The 25,086-nt window shown below is 31.5% G+C and overlaps 1 protein-coding gene across 4 annotated transcripts in view; it reads right to left on the reverse strand.

The window, feature by feature from the left end:
* LOC124539097 (ichor) overlaps positions 1-24,777 on the reverse strand; it is a 44,190-nt gene extending 19,413 nt beyond the window's left edge. For 2 of the 4 annotated variants that reach the window (XM_047116443.1, XM_047116423.1), the window contains exons 1-2: positions 24,629-24,777; positions 23,740-23,886 (exon numbers count right to left, since the gene is read on the reverse strand). The gene's annotated coding sequence lies outside the window, so the exon portion shown is untranslated. Of the gene's footprint in view, positions 1-23,739; positions 24,022-24,628 lie in introns of all 4 variants that reach the window. The other 2 variants (XM_047116435.1, XM_047116428.1) reach the window with 2 other exon arrangements.
* Between the last annotated feature and the right edge of the window lie 309 nt (positions 24,778-25,086).

A 25,086-nucleotide genomic window follows, 5' to 3' on the forward strand; every position in this document is an offset into this window, starting at 1 on the left:
CCCATGTGATCTCCATTTTATCAATATTATAAAATCTAAGGATGTTGAACCACGTTATACATATATATATATATTTTTTTTTAATGAGACAACATCACATACATTACTCTGATTCCAATGTAAGTAGCTGAAGCACTTGTGTTATGGAAGATCAGAAGTAACGACGGTACCACAAACACTCAGACCCAAGACAACATAGAAAACTAATGGTAATCTACATCGACTCGGCCGGGAATCGAACCCGGGACCTCAGAGTGGCGAACCCATGAAAACCGGTGTACACACCACTCGACATATATTTAGAAATTACGTCAATATATGTCTTTTAGAGCGTTGATGTACATATTTAAGGTTATAGTAACACTTTTCTGAGAAACATATGAAATTTACTCTTTGCTTTCTGAAATTAATGTCAAATTCATCACTAAACCTTCCTACAAATAATCTTAGCTTAATATATGTAAATATTAGTTATATTTTTAAATGATTATCAAATGTAAATAATAATTATAGGCCCTCGTGTTGATACGCAGGCCCTACACGTGTATACTTATACGTCGATTCAACACCTTTGCTCAAAGTTGAACCTTGACTTGGGACAGGTGGCGAACCGCGGAATAAACAGCGACCATTACCATCTCTGTACACCTTCCGAAACATTCGATAACATCGTTCGGAAAAAAACATTCTACACAAACATATTAATTATGTACAGGCTTGAAAATTTAAAAATCGAATACAAAAAAACATAATAAGGTATTTAACGCAAAACAACGAACTCACTTCTCACTCGTGGAGGCTTTTATAGGCAAGGCATAAAAAGCATTACATATACTAATGGAAATGTAATGTGTGTCTTAATTCTTCAGTTGTGTTACATTGCAATTGTGCTTTGTTTTGTAAAAGCTAACAAAAGTAAGAAGCTTTTGTGAATAAAAAAATCGATGTAAATTTTTCGTCATAAATTATATATATTATTTAACAATGATATATAAATGCATGTTTGTAAGTTTTCGTGTCGTTATTGCGCCAAATTGCTTGCAGTCGCGTATCTTGATGTGTCATATATTATTAATGTGACTTCTTTCACAAAATTAATTTACCTTACCAGGTTTTAATACATAATTACTATTATAACATAAATTTAATTTTACATTGAAACAAGAAGACAAATATTATTACATATTATTATCGTTAAATAATACGTCATGTGTAATCTGTAAATTTCCCATTGCTGGGTTAATGCCTGTTCTCTGTTTGAGGAGAAGGTTGGCGGTTAGAGGGTTGGTAGATTTACAAAATTTTGCAAAATTTCGTTGACATTCGATATATGCATGTTAAACACAAATTAATCACATAAAGATACAGTCTTCCTGTCTGGGTTTGAACTCCCATTCATGTTTTAAGATGTACGCGTTCTAACTAAACGTTCACTGTGCCATCTCGGCGTTAAATAATACTGAGTCATATTTCAATTAGTAATAAATATTATTACATGAAAGGGTGAGGATTGAACTAACTTAACGTAATTTAAACACCCGACTCAGCCCTAATACCGTTGCACTATGCAGGCATGTAATCATATAATATATAACTATTGACAACTTTATTACAGTTGCAATTCATTTCTGTTATTTACTGTATGCAACGTATTTGGAATAGCGATGTCTGCTAGTAAATTGAAATCGATGTAAACGTTACTTTACCTATATAACTATTAAAAAGAAAACAAATCTATGTATAAGTATGTACGATCATAATGTAAATGTCTTATAAGCTGAATAAAGCACAGCACGGTAATGATAGATAATGTATAATCACATATTGAATCATCATAGTTGAAAAAATCTTTGTTTTAATAAAAATATAGTATTAGATAGTTGGTTGACAAGGTGGTGTGATATGATATAATGATATTGATAAACAAAATCAGCTTGTAGTCCGACAGGTGCGTCGCTACCGAAATGTCAAGAACAAATGCCGAAGTTTGATAAATAACGTATATTATACACTAAAGCAATCGTTATAACGAGCCTTTTAATATCAAATAAATAGTGAGGTGGCTATAATAATATATAAAATTAAATATTTCATTTTAACGACTCATTTATCAACGCATCATAATAATTACTTAGATAAAGTTTTTTTCGATCAGTGAAGCGAATTCTTCAATTTCTGGTATGCAATTTTCGTCGTAAGTATTTAACAGTCAAGTTACTTATAGTAATGTTTTGAAAAACGTAGTAGTAAGATATTTATTTTTGTTTGATGGATTATAAAATAAATTTGCTTGTTCAATATACAAACATTACACTTACTGATAGTTGAAGTAAAAACAACCGATCGTCGGTTCCGAAAAGAACACAACTTATAAGAACCTTTTTATAAAGCGTGTATTTTCCTGCAACAGAATAAGATATAGTATGACATATTTTGTGACTTAATGAGGGATATACTAAAATGATATGCATTTATAAATTGTTAGGCTGGCATCTTCGGGGACGTATCATTAGTGAAGTTTATATAATAAATGTAATTATAATACAAAAGAATACAATTATCAAAATAACACGTCACAGTACTTTAAGCCTTAGGCTGACCTTAATTTTACAGTTTAATAATTAACTCTATAAATAAGCCGTGACACTTTTAATTAGAATGATAATCATGATTGTAATAAATATAAAATATTTACAATCAATATTTAAGCAATCAAAACGTGTTAAGCAACCTAAAGATCAGTCGGTCCATCGGCTGGCTTGTCATTCATTAAAGTATCGGCTCGCTTTTATCTGTCAAAAGTTTAATTTAATAGCGTAACGGGTTCTGTCCGGTCTCGTACAATTAAGAGTTCGCATTGTGAGTGATGATGTGATTCATTGGTACAAGTTTAATCACAAAAGTGTTAATTAATTTTACTTTCATTTCTCATCAGTTTTTTACTCTACATTAGATATTTAATATGTCCTAGGTGGATAAGAGTCGAGGTGGCCCAGTGGTTAGAACGCGTGCATCTTAACCGATGATTGCGGGTTCAAACCCAGGCAAGCACCGCTGATTCATGTGCTTAATTTGTCTTTATAATGAATTATCTCGTGCTCGGCGAAGGAAAACATCGTGAGGAAACCTGCATGTGACAAATGTCATAGAAGTTCTGCCACATGTGTATTCCACCAACCAGCATTGGAAAAGCGTGGTGGAATATGTTCCAAACCTTACTCAAAAGGAAAGGAGGCCTTTAGCCCAGCAGTGGGAATTAACAGACTGTTACTGTTTTTTTTTTGTACTGTATGTCCTAGGTGAAACAAAGTCTTGAATGAAAACGTGACAAATGCGAACATAGAAAACAACAACTTTACTCAGTAAAGTTTTCACGTTCCTAATTTGTGTTTATAACTTATTTCGCTCTCAGCAATGAATGAGAACGTCATAAGATAAACTGCCTGTGTTGGGAGAAATTCTGCCAGGTGTATGATAATAGGTATCTGCTAACGCATAGTAAAATACGGTGTCAAAGTGGAGTTGTTCGTATCTTCCTTATGGGTTGGCTTTGCCAAAGTATATCACTTGTTAAAGAGTTAGGAACGCAATAAAAAACCTTAATTGGAAAACTCCAGTCCCATTAAAAGTCCCATCATTTAAAATTATTTTTAATTTTATATGATGTTATATTTATTTAAATAAATTATCTATTTATTTTAATTACACGTTGAATGGAATTTATACATAATATCGCCAATACACGTATTAATTTGTATTGACGTTTTGACATTTAAACTCTTCGATTATGCGTGATTTGATTTTAAACGTTTTAATTTCAATGTTAATTATTTTAATATAATATTAAATTATATTTTATGTGTGTGTTCGCCACAGCTGACGGTCTCTCGTCTCAAAGAGAGAAGGTTTGGGAGCCACGCTACTTCAATGCGGGTTGGTACGTATACACATGTATACAATTTTACTCATCACAAGCAGGTTCACTTGCCTTGTTTTATTTCCGAACAGATGACTGATTATAACAAATTAAGAACCTCAAAACTTATTGATTCTTATCGAGATTTAAATCTGCTATATTCGGTTAAGATACATAAGATTAAGATACAAGATTACATTAAAGTTAAAACACTGTGGACTTAGTATCTGTTGATTTATAGGCAGGATATATATAAATTTAATTTTACTTTACTGATGTACTCTATATTATAGTAATGGAAGAGAGTAACTTTTGATTTTCTGGCCGGTTCTCTGAATCGGTAGCTTTACATTGCAATGCGATGTAACGTGGCGATTTATATGAACATACTTAAATAAAGAATATTTAGATTGGATTAGTCGGTACATATACATAGTATAGAATAAAACAATATCAAAAGTTGTTCCTCATTCAGACCGTATAATAAAAGTTTATTCGCGATACCTATGATTATAATCAGAATGACAGACAGACGCATAAGTGTAGTTGATGAGCGTGAAGTAACTTATTTTAACATTCGAGATTTGGATCTGACTGTGACTTTGATTCAGATTATTAAATTAAACCTCAAGCAAAACTCTTAAAGTAGGCCGAAATTACAATCGTACGAATCTATATACAAATATCTAGGTGTCATAATTATATATTATAAAATGAATGTTGGAAATAGCAATCGTGAATCACACGTATATACATTTTAGACCAAACGACAATTCAAATGATTTTAAGAACTGAGGTGTTATTTAATCTCGATATTTAATTTCCTCGCAAAATATATTCTCCGGTGTAATTGCTATGTCCATGTAGTTCATCTGTTTTTATTGAAAATGTTAATATGAAGTTCAATATACCGTTAAATGTATTTTGTCGTTCACTATTTCTGTTTTCGACTAACCCTGTTATCATTATTTTCATTAAGTGTCATTATTAAATTACTAAGTATACTAAACTGTTGTGAAATGACATTAATTATAAATTACATAGATACTTTTTGAAAAATAAGGCAAGGGTTCGCTTCGAAGATAAACATTTTCAATACAGTAAAACAGTTATAAGAAACTCAATACTTTTTAATATTTTTGATATATTCGTGTACTATATCTCATTTAATTATGAAAAAGCTTGGATATTAATTATCTTGTAAAATGCCAATTTAATAGTGCCTTATATTGGTGTGGTGTGTGTGTGCTTAGTGTCTTAAATAGGATTTACTCCTGTCAACTATTACCCGACCAGTTCGTATGATCATTCATAAACATATTACAACACTGATGTTAAAAGCGTTATTTTTTAGCAGAGAACTGCCGGCTGCCCGCACTGGCTTCTGTCATTAGGAATTCAATATGAGCTATAAAGGAATAGTGGTATTTAAGATTTGCATAAAAGAATCCGTAACAAAAATGCTTTAAAGTAGGTTTACGACGCGAGCCCGCTATGCGTGTCACCTGTCACGCGCCAGATACCTAACGATTCCTCTTAGCTTGTTTGAATAATACCGTGATTTTTAGTAATTTTTGTTTATAACGAGTAGATCAACTGTGTTTTTAATTAAGTACTTTATAATTTACAGCTGTTTTTTTAACTTAGTAAATAAAAAAAAAACATGTTAAACTGATATTTATTTATTTTATTATTAGATATTATTCTAGAACCGACGAAATTATAGAACCAAATCATTTTATTATATTATTTTTTCTAGTAATTGTTCAATAACTTATTAAAAGATCGCGCTTTCGACAGTCTTGACGGCTTATGATAAAAAATGTTTTGTAATGTTAACAGTTATACAAATGTAATAAAATATTCCCGTTTAAATATAAATCTATTTGATTGCGACGTTATTAAATTTATATCAATTATAAATGACACAATACAATATATAAGTTATTATTATTAGGAAATGAACAATAACATTTTAATGTTCTGTATTGCAAGAAATTTGTCTCTCGTTTTAAAAAGGCTTATTCATCTTTCAATGTATTTGTTGTTCAAAAGCATCGTTTACACAAGGCACACGTTATATCTATTTCGTGTCCTGCCGAAAGAAGGAACAGGTTTGACTCCCGGGTAACGGTACGCTGACCCCAATACATTTTTCAGAACCAGATGGACCTCCTATCTTTAACATCGAATTTATAAATCATTGCAGTTTGAATTTATTGTTTTTGATTTCGATTTAAAAACATATAAATTGTTTCATTAATAACTATTGACAAGTAATTTAGTTTTATATATGTATGTTATAAATTAGTTTTATATGTACTTTGGTGTATCTAGGTTATGAATAATTTGGAAATAAATTAAATTTTGTTTTTGTATGTCGTGATGTTCCAATATTGTTACAGACAAGCCTTTAAACTGTAGTATTTGATGGCTAATCGAGTAATCGATTTCAAAAAATCAATGGCTTAAATATTAAATGAGTAGGTACAATAATGATGCTGTCAGCATGATGATGTTGTTTGTACTGTGAAACATATTTTACATTATAATAACTGCTGGTATAGAAAAGTAGTTACAATAATTTGGTTCTTATAATATATTTCTGAACGTTTTTAAATTATCACACTGGATATTATTCAAATCTAATCGCAAACTTCTTGATAAGTGTATAAATCGTTATCTGTAAAGTGACCAGTAATTCGTTTTAAGAATCAACTTTAAATATAGGATCCTAATATGCTCAGTCATATTTTTTTTAATTATATTTATTAGGTAAGTGGACTAACAAAACCACCAGACGGTGAGAGGTCACCATTTCCTACAGATATTGGTAATGGATGAGATATTTATAATTTCTCATAGCACTTAAGAGGTTGTGTCCCATTTATCTGTAGTAACACCAGCTCACTAATTCTTCCAAACGGAATACTACAATAAATCTCCAAAAAAAATTGCTCATCCTCTACCACTAAGTAAACGTCAATTCCAATAAACTGCATCAATTTTTTTTTATCAAATTAGGTTCCGTGGTAATGCTGTAAAAGAGTTAAAAACAAACAGAGAGAATAACTATAGTTAGTAGATAACATGACTCGTTAATCAAAACGAAAGTAATTTGAACATTGAATATTTAGTAGATAATCTCGTGAATTTGACACCTTTGACCTAAATAGGCCAATTTCTAAATAACAGTGAAATTGTTTAACGTTTGTATTAAATCGATATACGCCAAGAAATATATTCCAAAGCATAAAAGCTTTATGTTAAAGCACTCAAATATAGTAGTTTACTTTTTACAAGTATCTTTTGCCAAACCATCTTTAAGGTTGATTACAATACAGTCTAATGAACTAAATATAACTTTATTTCTATGATATATGTAATTATAATGAATTTATTACTTAAGTATACACTATGTAATGCATTGTTATATCTTAATCAAGGATAATTATATATAATACTCTTTATTGCACTGAGAAATTTTACATAGAAGTTTTAAACATGAAATTTTTGTTTACAATGGCGGGCTTATTTCTAAAAGAAATTTCTTCCAGCCAACCCACAGCTGTAAGAGATAGTGTTATATAGCAGGTATAAATAGTGCAACATTAGATACTCTTAGTAACATTATATAAAAGAAACAATATTAATATAATATATATTACGCTTACATAAATATATATAATAGAATAAATACATATATATTAAATTATTATACTTATACTACATCTAAATACACAAATATTATAAATATATCTACCGTACAAAAATAAATAAATAAATAAAAAAAAAAAAAAAGATAATGGTAAATTTGTCAAATTTATGAAAGTTGTGAGAGAAAGTGCTCTTTTACTCTTTTTTTAAAGAGGTTGATATTTGGACTCTTTTGGATGGATTTTGGGAGATTGTTCCAGAGATTTGCTGCACGTACCGTGAAGGAGTTAAGCAGAAACTTTGTATTACATCTAGGCACTTCTAACTCTGAAGTAATACAGGAACGTCTAGAACGTGTTGGAGGAGGAAGAAGATTGAAACGGGAGCGAAGGTAAGCAGGAGAATTTGGATCATTAAGAATATTAAAGAGGACTGAAAGGATGTGCATATCACGGCGAAGGCGGATAGGGAGCCATTTAAGTTGAGTACGAAATGCAGATATATGGTCATATTTACGTAAGCCGTAAATGAACCGAATAGCCAGGTTTTGAAGACGCTCTAATTTATTAAGTAGCTCCTCAGTCACATCCAAAAAGCAGACATCAGCGTAGTCGAGGATTGGTAGAAGAAGAGATTGCGCTAGCATAATTTTTGTACTGAAAGGGAGAAAGTATTGGAGACGTTTAAGAGAGTGGTAAGTGTAGTGTATCCGCTTGCTAACATCATTGACTTGGGCCACCCAGGACATATTGCAGTCAATAACAAGACCCAAGTTCCTAACTGAATCGCAGTAAGAAATTGGAATCCCGTCATAAAGTAGTTTGGGGACTAGCCCCCAGTCTAGCTTGCTTCTAAGCCTGCTACTGCCAACAATTATGGCTTGTGATTTTTTGGGATTCACAAGAAGGCCAAAAGATCTAGCCCACGACTGAATAGCAGACAGGTCCATATTCAATAAATCAACAGCCCTGGGTAGCTCAGCCAAACTAAAATGTCGATAAAGCTGTAGATCATCTGCATACAGATGGAAGGGAGAAGTAATAAATCGGGAAATGTTATTAATAAAAATAGAAAACAGTAATGGTGAAAGTACGCCGCCTTGAGGGACACCAGCCGTGAGCTCTAACCAATCTGACGAGGAATCGTCGGTTTTTACACATTGCTGGCGTCCGAAAAGGTATGAATGAAACCAGTTAATAACAAGAGGAGAGACGTTGACTGCTCGAAGAGTACCAAGAAGTATGTCAAAATCAACGGAGTTGAAGGCGCTGCTAAAATCCAATAGAGCAATTGCAGTGAGCTTGGTGTTATCCATAGCCCACCGCACATCCTCCGTTATCTTCAGCAAGGCACCAACAGTGCTGTGGGATGGACGAAAACCGGATTGGAAAGGACATAACAGGTTGTAAGTTGTAAGAAAGGAATAAAGTTGTTCGTGTACAATGGACTCAATGACCTTAGAGAGGATAGGGAGGATAGATATAGGACGATATTGGGACATAGAGGTAGGATTGCTGGTTTTGGGAAGAGGTATAACGATAGCCCTTTTCCAGAGTGTTGGGAAGACATTGCATGAAAGTGAATAATTTATAATGTGAGTGATCACTGGTGCAATGTCATCCAACACTGGTAGAATCATATTAAGGCTGAGGCTATCGCTACCAATGGCTTTGGTTGAAATAGAACGGACACACCTCTTGATAACATCTTCAGAAACCAACTGGAAAAAGAAAGAGGGACAGTTTGGTGGTTCAAGAGAAGATAAATAAGAAAGAGTCTCTGATTTCGTTATAGGATCTACAGTAGTGGGAGGGCTAGTGAAGAAAGAATTTAGCGCTTTAAGGTCAACGGAACTGTGGCAGGCTACAGGAGTTTTGCCCACACCCATTGACCTTAAAAAACTCCAAACTTGGGATTGACAGAGATTTTTAATTGTTGAGTGAATGTAGCGACGTTTTGCGTCCCTACACATTCTGTTGCAGATGTTACGCAATCTTTTATATTCTACAAAATTTTCCTCAGATGGATACTTTTTATATCGACTCTTCGCTTTATCGCGTTTTGCCATGGTGTTTCTGATTACTGGTGTTAACCAGGGAGCTGGTGCATGCTTCATCCGCACTGGTCGTGCAGGAGCATGGATGTCATATATACGAATCAGTTCAGTAGTTAGATCGTTGACCATGGCATCAATGTTATTCGAAGATAGTAGTGACGACCAGTCGATATTTCTTACGTCCTCTTTCAAACGTTCAAGGTTAATATGCTTGAAATCGCGCTGAATAGATACTTTGCCTCTAACCTTAGGAGGGCGCACTTTATAAGTAAGAAAAATTAAGTCATGATAGGAAAAGGGAGCAGACATTTGACCGTGAGAAATAACAAAATGAGGGTTAGAGACAAACATCAAATCAATCAATGAAGGCTTACAGCCAGGAAAGTAATGAGTGGGCGAAGACATTGAAAGTAAATGTAAATTAAAAGAAGACAGCAATGCATTCAGTTTCTGTGCTCGTGAATCGCCCTTTAATATACACGTGTTTAGATCACCCATGCATATTACGTGATCAAAGTTCGGTAAAAGATTTGCTAAAATGTTTTCAAGGTCATTAAAATAATTAATTTTGTCACTCGGGTTGTAAAGAACACCAAGTAGAAACCACCAATTATAGTCCTGTACAAAGTGAATATTATTAAAATACATGCTGATAATGCTTAACCCATAACAATACCGCAAGATAAAAAATAAGTACGTAAACTCAAAAACTTGGTAGGTTTCGATGGAATTCCATGTTAAGATATTTAGGTCACATTTGGTCAGCATCCTGTAGACGCGGATGTCTCTGGTCTGACTGAGCCACGCTTGACGCATCAAAATGAAAGTTTCATTATTAATAATTCAGTCATCGTCTGGATTTTTTATATAAAGTAAAAGTAAATAAAAAACAATGATAGCATTAAAATATTATGTATGTCGAATATTCCGCACGGCCTCACTATTCTCGCACTTAGATCTAGATTTACTAAAAATTAAGTAGGTTAATATATTAAAATAAAAATTAAAATATTGTCATATTTTCGAGTGAGAAAAAAGCCCGTAAGTATATATTTTTATTGTCTGTTAAAAATAAAAAAAAAATCAAATTTCGAATTTTACTAGTGCGTGTAATTTAACGCCACTAATTCTCCACTTTTTGGCTTAAACAGAATAGGTCAAGAGTACAAAGCGTCATTTTAATGGCCGCGCATCACGTTGTACTTGACTTTGAAAGGAGGTTTCGCGGTCGTGGGGAGGGAGAGAGGGGTGGAGGGAGCTCAAAAAGTGAAACGTCTCTAAGAATTGCCACCGATTCACGTAGAAGCGGTTAATTTTAGTTCGCATGACTTATAAGAAGTAGGTGAATTGTATTGTTTATTGCGACCGATGAAAAATAAAGTGATAATTAAATAAAGAAAACGACTCGTATCTTATGAAAAGCTCCTTTAAAATTTACAATACCGTTTAGCATTTTTATTAAACGATGTTTGATACTTTAATTACGGACTTTATAATGAATATATATTATCTGTGTAATATTTATGTTCAACCAAAAATTCAAACTAAAGAGTATTTATTTCTTTGCTTAATAGAGCGTCACAGAAACAGCCTGTATTGTTAAGTTACAAAATATTGACTACGCCTAAATCTGTTTCACAACGATTTCAAACAATTTGCGAATTTATTTCTGAATAAAAATTTGCTTAATCGTTATTAGCTTTTAGAGTTCCGTAATCAAACACTGAGAAATAGTGCGACACTTTTATAGTTATTATTATTCATTTGTTCAAATATTTTTCAAAAGATTAAGAATCAACTTACACATCAAATGACGTATGATAATTCGTTTAAAAAGTTAAGTAGTAATAATAACATATTAAATTTATAAGTTATAAAATAAATGTGACAAATTTGAAGAGCCAGTAGCGTCAAAGTGTTTTATTTGAGTCCACAAGACCATTATATTTAACCGGTTTATTTTACAAGTCCACGTGATTCCTGTATCATATATGGGATTTCGTTTAGTATTGAAATTACAGAGCCTATAATGCAGTGCGAAGATACATGCATCTATGTAAGAAGATATTTGGTAGGAACTACACGCTCATCAAATAATGTACCGCATGTACCGCTACACAGCAACTTGTAGTATTGTTGTATTAGTTTAGTGTAGTAGTGAGCCAGTGTAACTACAGCCATAAGGGATCACCTTAGTTCACAAGCTTCGTTGTGCATTGGTGATATTATTAATTAATAATTAATACTTGATATGGGAGGTGGTGACCACTCACCATCAGGTGGCCTGTTTACACGTCCGCTTACCTAAAGCATAAAAACAGATGCGATAAGTTTTCTGATTTCTTTCAATGAAAGCAACCAATTAATTTATAACGAGATAGTTTTATGACAAGATTTACAGTCGTATAATTTTTACATGAATCAACTTTGGTTTAGTTTAAAATCATTTAAGTAACATGACAATTAATTTAACAATTATTGCAAATGCATTATAACCGTTCGTTTGCCACTAAATAATTAGATAATAAAGAGAATTTTTTACATTCCGTTACATATAAAACATAATTTTCTACATAAAATCAAAGTATAATGATACGATACTCGTTATGCCCACGTGCAGAACAGTTAGCTAGTGACGTAGAGGCTAACTGACCACACGGTTGGCCGATCACCAACAAGGCCATACAATAACCCATGTTGCACTGTTTTACTTATTTCAATTACACGAAGTTTGTTCAAACGAGTCTATTAAACAGGGTAATGTATAGAATTTTAATATATTCTTTTACATCTGAAGTCCTAATATAATAAAATAAATTTTGATGTACCACAAATATAAATAAGGTTGTATCGCGTAAGAACTACATGATCGTTCAATTAAGACAAGCTATGGTCTTACAACCGAGAGAATCCTAATCCAAATAACTATTCAGAAATGTTATAACCTAATTAATGATTTATTTTATTTAATTTTTACTCGAGAAATTCAAACCTATTACCAGCCCTTCTTAAACACTTCACGAAATACAGAATAAATTATAAACCCTCAAAATAATATATGCCAGCTATGAAGGCAGGAATTTTTAAAGCGTTACAAAAATAGTCAATTAAATTATATAGAACGCATAGGCGTAATATTTTTGTCACATCTAACGGTGGGCCTGCCAGACCTGTGACAATTGTAATGAGAATAATGGTTACTAGTGTTACAGTTAAGTGACGTAGTTACTTGAACTGAACGCTCGGTTGACCACAAAATAAAAGACACACAATCGCCGTCATGCTCGTTGCAGCTTGCAGACTAATTAGTAACTTAGCTTAATTTTTGTTTTTGTATTTTAGTTAGTTGAACAGCTAAGTTTTAGGAAATATATAAACGACTAAATAATTCTATTATTACAATTCAGACAAAATATTAAGTATTTTTTATCTATACTTATAAATAAAATGGAGTGTCTGTTTTTAATATAAAAATAACTGCTTTTATTGAATGCATATGTGCGTATATACGGTACATATATCAAAAGAACATTTTTTGTGATTTTTGTGTGTCTGTTACAACTAATCTCGGGAACGGCTGGATTTATTTTGACCGGATTTTCAATAAATATAGTATACAAGTAGATAATAGTAGATAGCTGATGTTATAAGTAAGGCAGGTTACAATAATAACTTTTTTGTTAAATTCAAACGTACGCGAAGTCGTGGGCAGAGCTATTTGTATATAAATAAATACACTATTATATCTTGATACGGAATATAATTTACCTAAAAAAAAATAACGTGTAATCCTTAGCAATATCGCAGACCCGCGAATCGTTCTGACATAAGTAAAGTCAGAATCGAAGTAGGCGCTATAAATAGCACATGTTTATTTCCATACGAAGCAGGTACAATGTCCGTCAGATTACAGTTAGTGACGTAGTGGAGCGCGCCGCTCAACAAGGCCGTTCGATGCCCGACACGTGCGCTGCCATATAGAACAGGACTCGGAGGCGTGATTACAAATCAATGCATCTTATACTACAGTATCTTGTATTCATGTTCTGAAAGAACATATTTTCATTTGTAAAATATATATATTAAAAATATCTGTTCTATTTTGAAGTAAGACTGAAATTGACAGCATAGCAAAAAAATGATCTTAATCGTCGCGGTAGACTATTTTTGATTATATATTACCAAATTTATATATACTACATATAATCGCTATTGAAAAGAATGTAGTTTTTGTTATATAAAAATTAATATTTCAAAATATACAATTTATGGTTACTTCAATACAACCAACCAACAATTTTGATGCAATTCTCTGGAGATACTACAATATATTTCTCTTAAAATATCGAATAAGAAAATCTCTCTAATTTTTAATGATAATAATCGGTGAAATAAATATTATTCAGGCATGTGGTAAACAAATAAAGAATTTATATCTGTACGAAATAAAGACATTAATGTATTAAAATAATCCCACATCTATAATAGTGTAGAGTCTAGTAAAGTGTTTTCAAGTTCATAAAAATTGTAAACACTACGCGCCGCATGCACCGTGCTTTAATTTGAATGGAATTCGAATAGTAATTGCAAATCAACGGGACACTTCTAATAAATACGCGATGACCACTTACGAATTATTCATAACAATTTTTCTTTAATTATAAGAAAATTGAGATAACGCCTCTATATAGAGTCAACTCGCTAACAGCAATTATTAAGCTACCTTACCTTAGATATATTATATACATAGTAACTGATGTATTATTATTTATTTATTACGAAGTTAACGTTTTACACTATTATTAAAAATGTATATAAGGTTATTTCATATCCAGGCAAGTATTACTGAATTTTCCTTTCCTTAATTAGGGTTTGTTTGACCAACCAACCACAAACTTCTTAGTGGAACAAAATAATAAATTATTTATTAAACTATTCGTGTTGTTGTAGAAAGAATAGTACTATAGAATCAAGTTAAACTGATCTCTTTTCTTCAATTTATAAGTTATACGATTAAAATAACGAATTTAAAGAGTCAGTAGCGTCCAAGTACATTATTTGACTCCACAGCGATAATATTTAACCGGTTTATCCTACGAATCCACGTGGTAAGCGTGGCCTCCTGTACCGTTATAACCGACTAGGGCTAAGTAATAAGTAATACTGACGTAGACTTAATCCGTGATTATATCAAGATAACTTTAATGCATAGAACACACATACCTACATCTAGAAAAATATTGATTTTTCTTATAATATTTAAATTTGAATTCAAAGTAATTTTCAGCTTTTGTTAAATTCCCGTCTCTTACTTAGTGTAAAAATATTGGTTGAAACTAAATAATGTCATCACTAAATAATGTTACGGAAAGAAAATTTAAGGTTTCGTGATCACGAAACCGTATTTCAATCCCCGTTACACCGGACAAGGACCTTTGGAAGATAAAGGAGCGGTCAGACGGTGGCGACTTGAAGGGTAATTAACGCTTCGAACGGTAGTTTTACTAATTCAATAACGAATGTTATCTATTAATCCTTTATCCGTCTTTATATATTTTCTATTATATTAGAAATTAAAATCATTTTTTTTTTATTTAATATGTATCTATATTACTAAATTGGGCCAATTCATAATTTGTTGCGACTTTATTATTAGTATTTTTAATCTAATTTAAATAAGATGAAACATTAATTCTTTATCTTATCATTTAAAATCAATCACGTCTGCCCGAGTCCTAAGTCAAGATTCCTGTGAGACTCGCTCTCAATGAAATGTGGGTCAAGTTTATTGACAAATCAGGACGTTGCCCCTTCCATCCCTTTCCTTTGTATCGCTTTATCTCCCTCTTCTGCTATGGAACCTGCATAAGAGCTGTTTATAAAGTTCGGCATAGGATCATTTTTATGTACTGTATTATATTTCATTTATTCGTTTCTGAGCAAAGTTACCGTAAGAATAAAAGACTCTATAAAATATGTCTTTTTAGAATAAGTCTTGTTTATATAAATTTGAACAAAACTTATTTCCAAATTTGATATATATTGGAGTCATTAACTCGAGCGAATTTAAACCTGCCTTTATATTACGTAAGTCTCAATATTTTAAGTTCAAGGCATACATTTATTGTTTACATAAATTTATGTTTCGAATTTTAAAATTATTATTATAGAGTTGATATTTCAAAAGTGTTTTGCATTTGTTTTCAATATTTGCCTCCCGAGTCAATTAATTAGAATTATATTCCTGTCTTTTTTATTGTAATAATATTTATAATCACCGGTATAAGCATAAAATTATAGATTTAAGAATAATAGGCAATATCCTCTCCATAAATATGCTCCCAACCCTTTTGTTACCTAGTTCCCATCACAAAAAAAACTATTTACATCCGACTGGAACGGTCCGGAAATAGGTCTGATAAACACGTGTTCGTAATTCGATACTATAGGTTAATAGGACGGTACTACTTAGGTTGTCTAATGACACACTATTAACTATTAAAATTATGTTTAAAAATAGAAACATTAAGGAATAAGTAACTCGTTAATGTCATAGGAATTAAAAGCCGATGTAAATAATATAAGTCTAGATTGCTCAGTCGATAAAACCAGAAAAGTCCATTGCACGGCGAGGTATTGAAGGGCTGTTATTATTAAATAATATCTCATATACAAACTCTTTCATTCGTCGAGAATCGATTAATCTTTTCATCATTGTGTCGAGTAGCGCAACAAACTTTAATTTAAAACGACACAAATGTTTTGACTGTTTTTGAATTTATTTGACACAATGGTGATGGATTATTGACTGCGAAGTTGCTTGTGAAATTTTTGATTACAATCTCTTTGTAACATTTTATATGGAAAATTTATTTATTATTTTATCTATTTCTAATTTTAAATCAGTATTTGTTCAATCTTTATAAAATTTTAATAATTTAATTCTATTTAGCAATAAGCACGACTTAAATTTTGATTTCTTCGGAATGACTTTGTTAAAACGTGTAATATTTTCAATTTCTTATCTGATGTGATTTGTAAGGTGAAGATAGATATCATAGTCCCAAAGCATGCCAAGTATTCCTCACAAAATAACGTAAACTAAATTAAACTAATAGATTATAATTGTAATATAACACTAGTTTCATTTAGTACGTATATGATAATTTTTCGGCATATCTTGTCATAACACAATATTCGTCCATTGCTTTATCGTAAAAATAATTTCGGAAGTAGTAAGTTTTCGTAAGTAGTGCGTAATGGCTCAGGTACCGAAAATATTCCCACAACATTGAGCACATGTTCTTTTTTTACCAAATTGAATTCAAATATTGACTGATTGAAGGGTTCGTGGGACATCTGTCGCGCTCCTTTATCTGGAGAAAGCCTCACGCGACGGGAAAGCTGGAGTATTTTGGTAACATGTGTTTTGAACCTTATTGTTCGGCGCGTCATGTGCTCTTTAATTCTTCAAGTCAGTTACCATTTTTAATGTTACATCATATTTTTTTATTAACCGATAGCTGATTTATATATTTTTTATTCGCTCTTTGAACTAAGAATTTTTTTAGGAATTTATAGAAAAATAATAAGTACGCATGAAAAGAAAACTGTTTTTTTTATTTCATAGCTTAACATGAACATAACATTAGTATAACAGTGAAAACAATCATGTGTATTTTGTTGATTATATTGGCCTCATTATTTTTAAATGCTGTAAATCAGTAAATAGTAAATATCCTTAGAATGCGAATCGCGGTCGTTAAGTTCATTCTGCTTCATTGACATGTATTAGAATTCAACGCGTTCTGTCCATAGCGTCTTCGAATCAATATTCAATGTTATTGTTATTATTTATTATATACAAAACGTATTGTTTATATCGTAATAAAATATATATTTTTAAATTATAAAATATAATATTAATCAAACAATTCGATTTGCTAATTAGTTAAGTTACAAAATATTAGTACTACGTTAATTTTTATTTAAATAACAATACTAACGGAAGCCTCTTAAATTACAGCCTCGGCCTGGTTGTTGCAACATAATCTAATGTATTAAAAATATTTATTAGACTTATTAATTGATATTATTTTTGTATATTGGCATATCATTGTATATAATACATCAATGAGATTCTTACGACACGACGAGCATAATTCAGTAATATTTATAAGTAAATAATAAAAATTTAATTTAAAAAATGGCGAAATAAAATCAGTACTGAAAACCTGTCAATTTTCAATGCAATTAGATATTCTATTTTTAAAAAGAATAAGTTAACGTAAAACAACGTAAGGCACAACTAAGATTACGTCTATGAGTTTCTACACAATACAAACAGCGAATTCTGTAATTAGGTATATTTGCAAGAATTTTCCTTTGCAAGTATATTACTATGTATATGGATGGTCGGAACGGATCTTACTACAGCTTTCTCTTCGTCAACGTGACAACATGTTCTCAGACGCTATACGGTTGATGTTCTAGATCTATTGTCATCCTTATATCAATGGTTTAAGGTGCAATTTAGGTTGCTTTATCAATTACTCGCAAAATAATTTGATTGGAAATAATTTCCAAATTGATATTGATTGAAGACATTCAGAATTAATATTTTAATTTTAGCTTAATTTTTTTTGCTAATTATTTGTGTTCATGTTAATAATTCTTAAAATAACTATTTTTTTTAAACTCACGTTTCAATTAATCATTGAAAACATTTATTGTACCTATTGATTGATGACCGTTTAATACATTTAAGATTTTTTTTAAATCATTATAAATTTTGATACTCAAAAATTGTAATAGAAATGTCTTATGATAGAAATTTATATCAAATAAGATTTTTTTTTTAATTTTTGTTTGGAATATAAACAAGAGAAAAAGGCTTAAATTATACTTTGATTAGCGAAGAAGATAAGATTTATCCAAATGACTGGTCACACTATAGTGTTCAAACAATTTGAAACTCAATCAAGGCGAAAGGTTAGTATCGTCAGCTGATCGCTTTCACCGGTGGCCAATGTCCGTCGCACGCGCATGCGCGCCGCACCCGTTGCGTGATACGCCTGTATATGTGTCTCAGTCTCGCGAATAACTTCAGCTATTCATTAGCTAGCTGTCGTCTCGAGTTATTGAACTATTTGTCTGGTGTCTAGCGCTGCTTAGAAATGATTATATCTGATTCTATATACCTATTTTATAGTGTACTCTTGATTATACAGAAGCTACAACGAAATGTTATACATACATACATATAAACCCCTGTTTGTGTTTGTATGTATGTATTTCTTTTATATACACAGTGCTTTAGTGCATTCTATAGGTACTAAGGAATCTATTTCGTATATTATCATATAACTAAAGGGGGTACAAAATAGTACAATCATTTTTTTCATAAAAATCCAATGTTTTATGATGATTTTGTAGTTATTCGCACGCATTCTTTGACTCACAATGTATATATATTTAGACGTCAATAAATCCGGACATAACTTAACCTTATTCGTAAACTATCACGTTATCACTAATTGTTGTAACCTCTGATCCGTAGCCTCAGAAAGCGGTCGTCTCGAACACGTTACAAAATTCAATGAATCACGTCTCAAGTTGACCAATAACTTTCAGAGGCTACTTCATCGGTGATCTATTGGGAATCCCATTATTTACAGAGCTTGGGAAATCTTAGTTGAGCATTATTAACGTTTATCATTTAACTCACTGTATTTATGTAATCATTGTAAGTTTAAATTAATGAAAATTATTAAGGAATAAATTTGTTATGCTTGTTCATAGAGATATTCTAAGTCTACGAGGAAAAAGATCTTCGTTCAAATAATTTATGGTCGAACGCTGATAAATACAGGAAAAGAACGAGAGAAACTACCTCTTAAGTATATATTAAAACACTAAACAGAATGTCTTAAGCAAATAGCTTATAAACTTTCACTAACATAATATAACTTATTGAATAAAAACCTATATAATAAAAGGCAGTAAAAAAAAACTCTAATCAAATAAAATAGTGCAACAATGAATCACTCAAAAATGCGCCGAAAAAATTTATCAATCGTAAATTCAGCGCGCCCGTCGTCCAGTGAAAACTGTTTACGCACTTGACATTACCGTCGCGTGGTCATTGCCGCCGCATCTGCGGCTTGCGAGTGAAAGTTGCCACTATGTGTGTCACTGTTAGACCTAGCCACTGGGTCTAGGCTCTAGCGTTTCTATTGCACTAGGTTTTCAGCGTATCGTACGCTTTGTGTATCGATTCATTGCGGTATTTGTTAGTTGATTCATTTAGTTAATGTATTGTTATTTTTAAATGTATGTAAATTACATTGTAAATGTCGTTTTTTAAAAAAAATATTATCGTTTCGGATATAATTCTTATGAAGACTCTTTGATTTATTTAGGAGATATTCATTTGTTTTGAACATTACAAGCACGTTCATAATAACATATTCTTTTTACGATTTATTTGTATATACTCTAAGAGATATAATCTTAAGCCTGTAATTACAGTGTCTCCATTATTATTCAAAACTGAAAACTTCAATACAAACTTTATGCGCTGTAGATTATTTAGTCAGTATCAAACCAACCAAAACGCAACACAGCCCTTCCACCGATAACTACGTCTCCGTGTTAATTATTAAGACACGTTGAGCATTGTGCGAAATAGCCGAGAGAGCAGAGGGTTCGTAACGCTGAGTGCCGTTTGAAATTAATTAAATTATCATAATCCGTTGAAACGACCCAGTACTCGTTTTGTGAGCATATTTCACCGCTTCGAGTAAAATCTCGGTCAGTTCGTGACCAGGGGACTGTAATTAGACGTTCAAGGAAAAATTGAATATTATCTTTGCTCTAATTATATTGAGCTCACACTCGGATGAGTGGCGGTAATTGATACCTCTAGTTAATGCGAAACGAAATAAAACTGCCTCGTTTGTATTCGCTTATAAGTTAATTTGCAATGACTTTTGTTGTGCCTTTTATTTGTAAAAAAATAATAAGCAATATCGTTTAAAATTTTAATATTATTTGGTTATTTTTATCGACACTTTTTAATGAATTAACTAGCGACCCGCCCGGCTTCACATTGATGCATTGTTGATACGAAATAAACTACAAAATTTCTTTTTAATTTTCAAGTGTACTGTAGGTTATACTGTAGGGTTCAGCCGGCGTTTGCAATGTAAGCTCGGAAAATGTGTTTATTTTCGACATCACATTCTAAATTATCAGATTTTTCCACTATATTGTGCTGGAATTATACATATAAACCTTCTTTTTGAATCAATTTATTAAAAAAAAAACCGTTGTAGGTAATATTAAAGATAATATCATACACAGGGACAGACAGACCGCGGCAAGCGACTTTGATTTATACTACGTAGTGAAAAACAAGAAGTTTGCCATGTCAATATAATATTCCAAATTTTATTGAAAAAAAGACACTGAAACGCTTCCCTGTTTTTAAATTTTAAAAAGATAGTAAATAGTATATTAGTCAAATTCTATAATGTACGAGTTTCATTAGTTCAAAAAGTACAAAGCGAACCCATATAATATCATTATTTATGACATTTCGTATAAAACATTTGTTAAGTAATTTTACATTCAAAATATTAACTTATCACTAAATTCCATTAAATTGCTATATAAAAAGAATCGATACAGTCATACAAAGCCGACTTTAAATACATTCTTACGTATACCATTATAGCTCATAATTACTAAACATTTAAGATTAGTATCGCTTGGATATTTTGAGCGAATAATACTAAAATGTTAACAGATATGTCTCTAATCAAAGACAATAGCACGCCTTCCGTGTGCCGCCCACTGTGGTGTCCGTGTTGCTTCACCGCGATCCTCTTATCTGACTCACTAAGATTTTACTAATGAGGTTACTAAGTTGAAGGATCGATGTGTCATCGCGACCTCCACCAGTGATTTTGGGTTGGATAGTCAAATTGGTTTTAACAACATGTTGAAATTATTTTAACAAGAATATTACACCTGCTTTTTTGACAGACGAGATGTCATAAGCATAATATGTTTGACTTTTGTTATATATATTTACTGAATGAATGTCTTTGGGTATAGACTTTATTTAAATTTTTGGTGGTCGCACCACAAATAAATAATTCATTTATTTTTATAAATAAGGATTCTATTTGAAAATACTAAAAGTAATGAAATGTGAATTCAAATGATCAATACCTACCAAATATATGACTTTAAAATTAGTTAATTATTTAATTTTAATTATCTTACTCGAGGGCAATTAACACTGGAACTGCTCGAAATATTGACTATCTATATGTCTGTCATGTACACTGTCAATGTGCTATGAATTTACACTGGCTTACCGAACAAACCGAGAAACAAATAAATTGTCTTAGAATATTGTAACTATTTATATAAATACCTAGAAAGAATATGTATTTCATTGAAGTAAACACTAAGTGTTAAGTTTGCTAATAAATAATATGATGTTTTTTATAGAATACTTTTAAATAATTATATATTTTTTTATCTTTCTTTGCCTTGTCATCAAAAACAGATGCTCAGATTGTTTCTATTTCACAGGAATATTCACAAGTTGCGTTACAAGTGCAGCCGCCACCGGTTTCGCTTTTAAAGGTGTGATTTTTGGGTTACATCTCGAGTTGCGCATACTTTTAATTAACTTACAACACATTTTGACACTACTGTTTACATGAACTCTATCAGACGTTATTTTTGCTATTTATAATATACTTATAAAATCGTTTGTCGTAACTTATTACAATTGCACAAGAAAACTAATTTTAGAAATCCGATATTTGGAACATGCTTTTATATATAACGAACCATTTGATAATCCTGAGATGCAAAGTAACTCTGATTTCGATAAATCGAATGTAAGAAAATGCTTTAAAAAGAAATTATTTACAAGAATTCCATCAAACGAAATTAAAAATATTTTTTTTTAGTAATATATATGTTTAAAAGCAATAAGTATTTTACGTAGTGAGATAACAACGCAAATGTATTTTAGACCCGAATAAGTATAAAGTAGTGCAACTATCAAAAACACATTCGACGCATGTTATCTAATTAATTCGACTAATCCTGACTGGTTTTGTATTTGTGCAAAATATATTCTATATAAGGTCAGTCACCTGAATAGAATAACCAGTGAGGTCAACAACCGTATCGTTATTTTACCGAATAATACTAAAACAGTGTTCAAGGCTGTTCGTATACGGTATATTGTAGTCATATATCACGGCTCAACATTGCGTTCAGCCGGTGCCTGTACTTTGTGCAAATACGTCAAATATGTTATGAATCTCAGTTTCCTTATCAATTAGGATTCATCGAAAGTTCTATTTTCAAACGCTAGTAGGCTCTTACTCGAGAGAGAGAATATCTAGTGAGTTTCTTGCCGTTTTATCGGTTAGTATTTTGAAACATTGTTAAGTGCCTTATTATTATAATTTAATCCTATAATTTGACGTTTGTTTATAAAACCATACTTCAATTAAGAAAATTAGTAGTGAAATTGAATTCTAATTAAATATGAAAAACCAAATAATTTTAGGTATATAATGACGTTCATTTTTAATCCTTCTGGGCTTTCCTTTAAAAGAAAATAAGCCAAATGGTTTTTATATACCAACATATATAAAAATAAATATTAAATTTCATACATTGTACGTATTAAGATGTCATTGCAAAGTTATGCCTACTTGATATATTATTGTTATTGTTTTATAATTTGGTCCAAAATACACTAATTGAAAGATTCATTTTATTAAGTATTTTTCTTAATTTGAAAAATGATTCATAAAAAATATAGACATTTATTTCTGTATATTCTTAACTATATTAAATATAAACCTAACAACACTGGATTATTTAATAAAAGTTTGTTAAAATACTAAAATAAAAACGGTTCATGACCGCATCGTTTTTCTTATTTATAAAAAAATAACTTCGCAATAATAATAAAAAAAACAGCAAGTGACTCATCTCAAATATCACTTATCTCGTTTCCGAATCTTACAAATGTAAATAGGTCAACGACATGTTAAATTTTTTGACTCACCTGAAATATTTAAACAAGACGGTAGCAGCGGTGTAATTTGTGTCAAATCCACAACAACATGATACACTCAGTCCACTCCTCAATGTTCCACTGCACTGGCTTCTAGTCCGGAATGGCAAGAAGTTAGGCCGAAGGGTGGGGTCAAGACTAAAAAACAAGAGGACGCTTTACTAAAGGCCCTGGGTCTAGGCTAGGGCGAGTTTACGATGTACTTACCTAGAAACAATTATATAGTATATAGAAACTATAGGAAATATATTGGTAGGTATATATAGATGATATCTATAAAGGCAGATATAATATATAAAAAGTTGAATAAGAATTCGAAAGTAACTAAAGTTGTAAAAAAAAAGTTGAGATTAAAGATACTCAAAACTAAACAAGTCTATATGTATTAGCTAAAAAATTTATTCTACAATATTTATATTTTTACTAAAATTCCAAAGTTTGGAAAATTATTTTAACATTAATAAAAACAAAAGACAATAATTCGTGTCAGTGTAGTGCGGGATCGCCGTTAAAACTGTAAAAAAACTCGTCGAACGACCTTCGCACTATCGGCCCGAAAACTGACACGATTTACGGGAAAAGCCATTTCCATACACAAACTACTGATTCGTATCGATATAGTACATGCGGTTAGTAAATAAAACTGTTAGATATAAAAGAGCAGGAGTCATGTAATTGGCAAAAATAAAAGAACGATAAAAAAATATAAATATTCCGACGAATATTTACAAGGGGGGAGGGTAAAGAAATAGAAATAAAAAAACTCGTCCAGGTCCACTCAATGGTACTCCAACACAACACGTCACTTTATTTATGCCAATGACATTTCCAGAGAACTCATCGTCCCGTTTTTTTGGGAAAGAGCAAAGACACAACGTACACTGTTTTTTTTTCGCTGGTCAGCGGTCACTGATCGAGTGTTGAGGGTTAATGTCTTTCACTTCACTTCACTCCGGGAAGGCGGGCGCGTGCGCCGCGTGTAGTCGATCGACTGCCGGCGCGCGCGCACCCCACTCACTCCCACCAAAATTTTACCACCACTGGCTACGGGGCGCGCAAGCTACGGCCCGCTATGCTATTGAGAGCGTAGCAACAGTTGGGTCTTTTCAGTCGTGAATAATTATAAAATTATGTGCAATAATTTAAAATAGCCCGCAATTTGAAAAAAATAAATAATTGATATTATACTAATCAAATATTTTTATAACAATTCGCTAAAAATGATTAACTGGCGATTGAAGTAAAATATTTAATTAACGTTATAATCTTAAAGGAAATAAGTAATCACATAATGGATGTTAATAATAAACAATAATTATATGGAAGGGTTTGCGTGCA

Source organism: Vanessa cardui, chromosome 2, assembly GCF_905220365.1.
Source record: "Vanessa cardui chromosome 2, ilVanCard2.1, whole genome shotgun sequence".
Lineage (NCBI taxonomy): Eukaryota > Metazoa > Arthropoda > Insecta > Lepidoptera > Nymphalidae > Vanessa > Vanessa cardui.